Source organism: Canis lupus, chromosome 2 (assembly GCF_048164855.1).
Source record: "Canis lupus baileyi chromosome 2, mCanLup2.hap1, whole genome shotgun sequence".
NCBI lineage: Eukaryota > Metazoa > Chordata > Mammalia > Carnivora > Canidae > Canis > Canis lupus.
Window position 1 is genome coordinate 67576899 of NC_132839.1, and position 9259 is coordinate 67586157.

Below are 9259 nucleotides of genomic sequence, written 5' to 3' on the forward strand. Positions count from 1 at the left end.
GTTGTGAAGTAAGTGAGAGGGTCAGAATTTGAACCTCAAACAGTCTGGTTCTAGAGCCAGCCTCTGGAACACCAACAATGCACCTGGACAGTGATATTTCCCAGGGACCTGGGGCAGGTTATTTCAGGTCCCCGCTGGTAAAATGGAGGTCATAATAACACCTACTTCATAGGGTTGCCAAGAGGATGAAAATCAGGTAATATATGTAAAGCGCTTAGAATAGTGCCAAGCACATAATCAGGGCTACATTAGTGGGGAAAACAGACACTAATCAAATAATCACCAAGGAAATGGATAATTATAGAAACTGTGATGTGTGTTATGAAAGAAAGGTATGTGGGTCAATGAGTCCTGGATGAATCCAGGGACGGAGGGAGAATCAAAGGTTATTCAAAAGTGGTGATATTGGAAGGGAGAGATCCAGTTGAGTGAGACCTTACTGGAAGCAAAGATTTGGGAGAGAATCCCAAGCTGTTCCTCAATGATCTACTTTCCAATAGAACAGTGATGGGCAACATTTTTCTGTGAAGGGCCAGACCACATGGCTGTGAAGGCTTTGTTGCAACTCCTCAACTCTGCTGTTGTAGTGCAGAAGTGACTACAGGCAATAGGGATTGCCAACCCCTTTACTGAACTGTATGCTTGCCCAGGGCATAGACCTTGTCTTAACCACCTTTGTAGCCACAGTCCCTGAAATTTCCAAGGTGCTCAACAAATGCTTGTTGAAGGAATAAGAGTATACAAGTAATGCAGTATCTACTCAGGAAAACACCTTCACCCTAGGATTCTGTTAAGTATCTAAGAGGGATCAAGATACAATATAACTCATAGGGCAGAGGTGGCATAGTCAGTTAAGTATCTGATCTTGTTTCAGTTCAGATAGTGATCTCAGTGAGATTATGCCTCACCCTAGGCTCCTCCTAGGGATCCTGGCTCAGCTCGGAGCCTGCCGAAGACTCTCTTTCCCTTTCCCTCTGCCTCTGGCCCCTCAAATAAATAAATCTTTACAAAAAAGATACATCATAACTCAAACCTCACCTATTAGAGAACATTTTCCCTGGTAAACCTACCCTGCAGTGTTCACTTTAAATGAATCTTCTCTGTAAGAGCCCCATCTCCAAATACATTCACATTCTGAGATACTAGAGGTAAAGGCTTCAACATATGAATTTGGTGAGAACACGTTTCAGCTGGTAACATGAAAAAAACAAATGGAACTCTAGACATAGTATGTGTCACAGCCTAGTTTTGAGCCCAGGACTCTGATGAAAGCCATGCTCTTTGGCAGGACAGCACATTTGTCCAGTCCACGAGTGCTCCCAGTAGAGACTCCATCCCTCCAACCTTGACTCCCTGAACCACATCTGTGCAGTTTTTCCTGAGTAGCAGCCCCAGGCTCCAGCTGCCACCCCACAGCTACTCTCCCCGGGCCTCAGTGCAGAAGCTCCTGCTGGACAAATCTCCCAGAGTGTTCTGCAATAGGCAGGTCTTTGGGTATGATTTTTCTGTGCTTATGCTGTCCTTCTGGGGGGAAAAAAATCATGTCCTCCGGGACAGCCTGTTCATCTAGTTGTCCCAGCAACATCATGCCTAGAGCCTTTGGAGCCTTTCAAACAACTCATATAAAAGGTTTCTTAGTTGCATTAGGGAACCAGGCTCTTTATTTTTTTTCTTCAGTCACTTCTGAGTCATATGTCTATTGCTGTGCTTTGTTCCCTCTTCTCATATCTTGGAGCAGGAAACAGCTCCTCCAGGTGTCCCTTAGCGCAAGATGAGCTGATTCTACCCCAGAAATGGATGTTAATGTGTTCCTTTCTTCCCCAACCCTGTGACCCCTGATCTCAATAGACCTTCAGCTGTTGGTGACTTCCAACTGACTCTCCTACAGTGTCCACCCATCCAAACTGTCCTCCACTCAAGTCATCAGAATAATTGATTTGCAACTAGAATCTCTCCATGTGATCCCCACGTCTGATAGTGCTCATGTTATTGAGGATGTGAGAATTATTCCTCCCCGCATGGACTCAATTCCTCTGCTCTCCTGCCTCATAGTCCACTTACACACCCATAGTCAGGAGCTTCTTACCACAATTGTTCTACCCTAGAGTTGCTCACCTCCACACCTTGCTCACCTTGCTTCCTCTGTCTGTGATGCATTTGCTTATATCCTTTCAGTCTATAGACCCAGTTTGTCACCAGCTTTTAAGGGAGCCTTCCTTGGTCCTTCCCTTACTGGGTTAGGTCCTGTCTCCCACCATAATTCCCTATTTCATACCTCTGTCGTCTAGTCACTAGATTGGCTTGTATATCCCTGCCATGTGTCCATCTTCCTGACAAGACCATGAGCTTCTCAAGAACAGAAGTTGAGAGTCACTGTTAAAGTCCTAGTGCTCAGCCTCCTGAGCATCCCTTAAACAAAGTAGATGCTCTGCCAATATTGAACTGAGCTCCTGGTTTTCAAGCCTTCACCCTATGTCCCCAGCCCATAAACACAGATGATATTGGCCTGAAAACCACCACACCCTCTCAGCAGTCTTTAAACCAAGATTAGCAAGGAAGTTGGCAGGAGTCCCAAATGCCTCTTCATTTGTCATATCTGTTGGCTCAGGGGCACAAATGCAAATCAAATCTTAAGAACAACTCAAAGTAGTTCATCATTCCCCAAGGTAAGCATGTAAATTAGGCTCAACTAATGTCTCTGGGTTTTGCCAACCATGGAATTATGTTGAAAAGACAGAGAAGGATATACAACTCTGCCTGCATCTTGCCTCCATTGAGAAGCCTCACACCTCAATCTACCCTTAACCCATATCATCTCTATTTCCTGATCTTTGGCTTAGACTCACTTGAAAAATAAAGTGGAAATTTATTGCCCAAATGCAGCTTGGGTGGAGACCTTATTCTCACCCTCTATGTGAAACTCTGAGCTATAAAAATGGAAGACTCTTCTAGACAGAAATGTACTATGAAAATTCACCTCTGCTGAGCGTGTCCAAATTATGACCATAAAAGAGTGAGACATCCCTTTTTTAGCCAGATCAACCTAGCTATCCTGATATTCCAGCCTCCCCTTGCTTCCCTAGGAATGTGATTTTCTTTTTACATAGGAAATATGGACTTTGAAAGTGGAAAGAGAATGCATGTTGCTTCTCAAGCACCTGTGCAAATAAGATTTGCTTCTCTGGAAGGCAGAAAAGTCCCCAAATAACTGCAGCAAAGGTGTTTCCAAAGAAGATTCTCACAATAGAGTGAACATTTGTGTCCTCCCAGTTTATATGTTGAAATACTCACCACCAATGTGATGGTATTTAAAGGCAGGTTTTTTTGGTAGATGATCGGGTCATGAGGGTGGAGCCCTCATGAATAAGATTAGTGCTTTATAAAGAGACATCAGAGATCACTGTCAGCTCTCCTCCATGAGGGGGTACAATATGAAGCTGGGAGTCTGCAACCCTTAGAAGGGATCTCACGGGAACCTGAACATGCTGATGCCTTGCTCTCAGACTTGCAGCCTCCAGAACTATGAGAAATAAAATTCTGTTCATAAGCTGCCTATTCTGTTGCACTTTTGATACAACAGCCAGAGATGCCCAAAGATAGTTCTGGATGCCAGAGGTTCTCTGAGCTGTCTAGCACCCCAGGGAAATGCCTAATCACCTCAGATGTCTGGGTGTACATGGAGTGGGAAAATCACCTCATCACGGTAGGCACCAGCTCTCCAACTTGCAAGCAGTCTTGGACTCTGATAGCAATGCTGGAGCTGGGGGATGGGTCCGCCTTCAGGGCACAGCTATGACATCAACCTGGCCCTGGGAAAGTCACTTTCTTCCTTGAGCTTCACCTTTCTCACCTCTAAATAGTAAGGTTTATACTCAATGCTAGTCCACATTTTTATCAGAGGGAGGTTTTTTGGGGGGAGGAGGGAAGGGACACAATATCATAGATTTGTTTGGGAATCAGAATAAACTGTACACTCAAGAAAAATGTCCATTCTGCACACAATATCACTGGGGAACAAATTTCCTAAACGCATACATCAATCCCATGGCTACGCCTGGAATCTAGGCACAGAATCCCCATCTGGCAGTAAAATTCTGTGACTTGGGGGTGGAGGGGGGTAGGTGTTGCAGAATTCAGCAATAACAGCAATGAATGAAACCTCAGAAGTCTGCAACACCATCCCATTTTTCAAAAGTCTCTGATTTCTGAGCAGGATGACTGGCCTTCATTTGCATGCAATTTCCAAATATGTTTCATGGTATAAATTCTGAGTGACTTGAAGGATAGTAAACTTCCGTGTCTGCCTGTCCTTCCCCATAGGTCATTATAACGTTCCACATGTTCTCTAGGCACCCCTCCCCTGCTCTGGGTGCTACAGTGCAGGGGGTAGGGGAGGGGCAGGGGGTGGTGGTAGTGGATGGGGCAGAAAGACCAGTCCCACTTCTTCCTGAAAGCTCTCCAGACCTCACCCTCATCCACCTGCCCTCCTCCCCATCCCCATTACTATTCAATGTCTGCTAAGCAGATATAGTCCCACTTTTAAAATTTTATTCATTTTACTTATTTCTTACCTCCTTCTGAAAACATATTGGGAGTTACTTTAAAGATTTGAGAAAATCCTAAATATAGTCTAAACATTGAAAAGCAAACTCAAGATTAAGAAAGATGGAGAGGGAAACATTTGAACCACAAGTGTCAATAATGTTGCTTTAATTATGTGTCAGATTTGGCTTTGCAATTCCTTGAAGCAGGACACAAAAGAAAAATCTAGCATCGTCTTTTATAAGAAAAACAGAAATGAACTAATTCCTCATGGGACGAAATTACATTTTTTATCCTGCTACTAAATTCTAAAAGAGATTTCTCATGTGAGCCCTTTTGAAAATAACAGCATAGCATAATAGGCATCCTTGTTGGAATATTAACAATTATATGTACACACATTTCCTGGACTTGTATCAAGTGAGTGACAAGCTGCTGGTTTCTGGGGATCCAAAGAGAAAAGGAGGTCTAGACTTCCATGGGATACATGAATGAGAAGGACTGTAAGCTGATCGATTCCAGGACACGAAGTACAGAGGAGGGACGCGATGATTCCACAGAGGGTGGTACCATTCATTCAGTCTTCACTCATTCGTGAAATATATGTGGACCCCTGGTACTGTCCAAGCATTGCTCAAAGCCCTTAGGATACGTCAGTGAGCAAGATGGACCAAATTCTTGCCCTCTGGGAACTTATCTTACAGTGAGGCAGACAGAAGTAAGTCAATTAACATGTGTGTATCCATGGGGCCAATGATAAAAAATCAGGATAAAGCAAGCAAGAGGAAAGAGAAAGGAAAGAAAAAGGAGACCAGAATTGATAATTTAAAAAAAAATTTTTTTTTCCTTTATTTACCTGAGAGAGAGAGACAACAAGCAAGAGGAGGGGCAGAGAGAAGCAGACTCCCCGCTGAGTGCAGAGCCTGACTTGGAGCTCCATCCCAGGATCCTGAGATCATGACCTGAGCTGAAGTCAGACACTCAACGGACTGATCTACCCAGGTGCCCCCAGAATTGCTCTTTTGGCAGTGATGATCAGACAATTCCTCTAAGGGGAATATGTGAACAGAGACTTCGAATGGAAGGAGGGGCAAGGCATGTAGATATCTGAGGAATGAATGTTCCAAGCAAAAAGGTCAGAAGTCGCAAAGACACTGTGATAGGTGGAGCTGTGTCCCCCGACATTTCACGTTGAAATTCTGGCCCCCAGCATATCAGAATGTGACTGTATTCGGAAATGGGGTCTTTAAAAAGAGTGAATTTAAAATGAAGTCATTAGGTTGGGCCCTAATCTGATACAACCAGTGTCCTTTTAAAAGAGGAGATTAGGATACAAACAAAGGGGACAGACCAGGTGAGGACACAGGGAGAGGATACCATCTGCAAGCCAAGGAGAAAGGTCTCTGAGGTAACCAACCTTGCTGACACTTTGATCTTAGACTCCTACCTTCCAGAAAGGTGAAATAAATAAATAAATAAACCTCCCAGTCTATGGTACTTTGTTCTGGTAGCGCCAGCAAACAAAGATGGGCCTGATGTGGGGATTTATTGGGCATATTTAATGAAGAGGTTGATCTGCACAAAATCAGGCAGTTTTTGAGGGATGAAGCCATGACTTATCTTTGTCTTTCTGTTCTACCATCTTGCACAGGTACACACTGGGTGCTCAGAAATGCTCACTGATGAGGGAATGGAGGAACGAATGAATGAGCAAGTCACAAATAAGGATCCTGGTCTCCACATGCTCACTTCTTGATACCACACTGATGTTTGCCAAAGTTCCATATATTTATCCATTGCATTCTCTAGCTCTCCCTCCTCCCAAGCTCTCTTTGGAGCCCTCAAACCATGGAAGTCTATTGCAAAGGTTCTCCTTCCAGAAGGAAACTGTGAAACCTCACTGTGAAGATACACAATGGGGCCAGGAATTGTTTCAGTTACTCATCTGACAGACTTTCCTTGGTCCTCTACTGTTTAGAAGCAAAGATGCCACAGCATCACTATGGTAAGAAACCCACTCGAGAACACAGAATACAGAGAGCAGAGAATTGTGAACCAGCGTGTTTTCCTCCAAAGATCAATCAGGTCCACACCAGCGCATATACTCACCCTCTCTCTCACTTCTCTCTCTCTCTCTCTCTCTCTCTCTCTCTCTCTCACACACACACACACACACACACACACACGGAGAACAAAGTTGCAGCTAAACAAAGAGGACAGTGCTTGCATAGGTCTGGAGTGGCATTCAAGCACCAGATAGCTAGTAGGTGAGAAGGCAGGTCCACCAAGGGCAGAGGGCAGGGCCAGGAGCAAACAAGCAGTCCAAATGCCTTTTGCTACCAGATTAAGACAAGTAGAAGTGCCTTTGGTCCTCTGAACCTTTTTTCTAATCTGTAAATGGGAACTATAATACCCACTTTAACCTGAGAGTGAAATCTCACCTACTAACGCAGTGCATGTGAAACCACCTTACTAATCATGAGGCAATCCCCTAGCTAGACACGGGGGTCCCCTTGGATCCCACCTGACACAGTGCTTAGCCATTGTTTTAAGACTGCACTCCCTCCTGAAATCCTCCATTTCACTGAGTAACAAATTGGTGCCTGTTTGGAAGATCCTTCTGCTACTGAATGGGTATGTCTTTATCATCTACACACCTGCCCCCTTGAATTTTCTTATTATTGCCTTCCTCATGTGTAAAAAGAGCATTTGTTTAGAGCATCCCCTCAGCTCTAAATTCTACAGAAATTATATAGCTCTGTGGACAGAGAAGGAAAGGGGGAAAAGTTACCTTTGAATGACATTGCTGTGCCAGTCTCCTGTCCCACATTAATCATGATGATCAGATGTGCAAGTGGCTTCCATGGCTGAGAAGTAGGTTCATTATCTGTCAGTAGACAGTGAGTCCTGGCACTTTCTTGGAGGGTAGCTCAGGGGCTTTGATATGATTGATAGACCTTCTATTTCATGAAAGTCTTAAGTGAAGGAAAAACCAATTTATGAGCATTTTGAACATGTTCTGGTCAAATCCAGCTTCCTTCCTGCGACTAACCCAAGATTTCCAGGCAAAGGAGGAGCTCTTGATTTTTCTAATACACAGAGAGAGCACTAGAATAGAAGGAATGCCCAGGATTTCATTAATGTACTTGAAGAGTGCCTCGACCACTCGAGTGGTCTCTGGATTCATCTCCCTGGGCTTAAGTTTGTCATCGGTGAAATGGGACCATGATTCTGCTTGGCTGGCCTCACTTGCAGCCACGTAGGTTATAACAATAGCCCAAGTTTGCCTCTGTTTTTTATAGCCCTTGGCACAAATGAACCAACCACCAGTATTCTGACTGGTGTATTCAATGGCACACGACCTTAATGTGATAAATGTATTGGGGGCGCTGATGTGGCAAGGGGAAGAAGTAACACTTGAAATGTTCATCAGGTATTGCCACCTTAGTGAGAATAAGTTTATGATCCTTCTTCGCATGAAGAGGAGGCCACAATAGCAAACATTGAGGAGGTCTGAGGGAGTGAGGGAGAAAAGGGAAGTGCAGGCAGGATGTGGAACAGAGCCTTTTCTAGGAGGGGCAGCCTTGCAAGGGTGTAGCCTTTCAAAGTTAGACTGATCTTTGCTTGAGATGCCAGCTCCACTGTTGCATAGTGTACATTTTGGCTACTTATGTAACTCTCTTGGGCCTCAATGTCCTCATCTGTCTAACAGGGATGCCGGGCAGGCTGGTGGGAAGATGAGATCAGTCTATGGGTGTGGCATGCTGCCCAAGTGCTGGCAAGGCAGAGAAGTGCTGGTACACACTGCTCTCACCCATACTGCCTGGGGCTACCTGGGCTGCTCTAAGTGGCCTTGTTTCTAACTTCTTAGCTAAAAGCCAGGCAGGAATTCCAATACCACACACTTTTGTACATAATTCTAGCCCTGGGTTTGAGAATTTGCATCCTGGCCCCAGCCTTGCTCATAACTTGCTCTATGCTTTGGGCAAGTCGCATCCTTTCTCTGAAACTCCATTTCTCTATCTCTGAAAATGGAGGCTGGATCATTTCCTTACTAAGATCCCATTTGCTTTAACAATGCAAAAGATGTGTGTGCTAACATTGCCTTGTAAAAGCAAATGCTTATTTGGTATTTACTATACCATATTCTAACACTTGATATATTTAAATATATTTAGTCTTCACAATACCACTGAGACAGCCCTTCTTATCATGTCTCTTTCACAAAGGAAGCAAAAGCACTAGGGGTTAAATGACCAGGTTAAAGTCACAAGAAAGTGGAGTCTTCCAAATTCAAAATCAGGCAGCCCAGTGAGTTCTTCTTCTAGTCATTTTGCTCAGTGCAGAGTGGCTATATGAGTGGGCTGAGTCAAGAATATCAACCACAACCTAAGTAAATTTCACTGTAGATCATTCTGATGAGGTCAGAGACCAGAAATGAAAACAAAGATCAGAACAGAATAAAGCAAAAGGACCACTAAAGTGAAAAACAGATTTTAAAACAAAGTAGTAAAAAATAAAATCCCAAAGAAGAAGGAAAAAAAGAAAAAAGAAGAGAAAAACTGTGTGGAGTTTCCTCAAAGAGTTAAAAATAGATCTACCCTACGACCCAGCAATTGCAATACTGGGGATTTACCCCAAAGATACAGATGCAGTGAAACGCCAGGACACCCGCACCCCAACGTTTGTAGCAGCAATGTCCACAGTAGCCAAACTG

The 9259-nt window shown here is 44.0% G+C and overlaps 1 long non-coding RNA gene across 1 annotated transcript in view; it reads right to left on the minus strand.

The window, feature by feature from the left end:
• The window catches only part of LOC140621092 (uncharacterized), a 419551-nt gene that overhangs the window by 13121 nt on the left and 397171 nt on the right, over nucleotides 1-9259 (minus strand). The gene's annotated exons all lie outside the window — the stretch shown is intronic.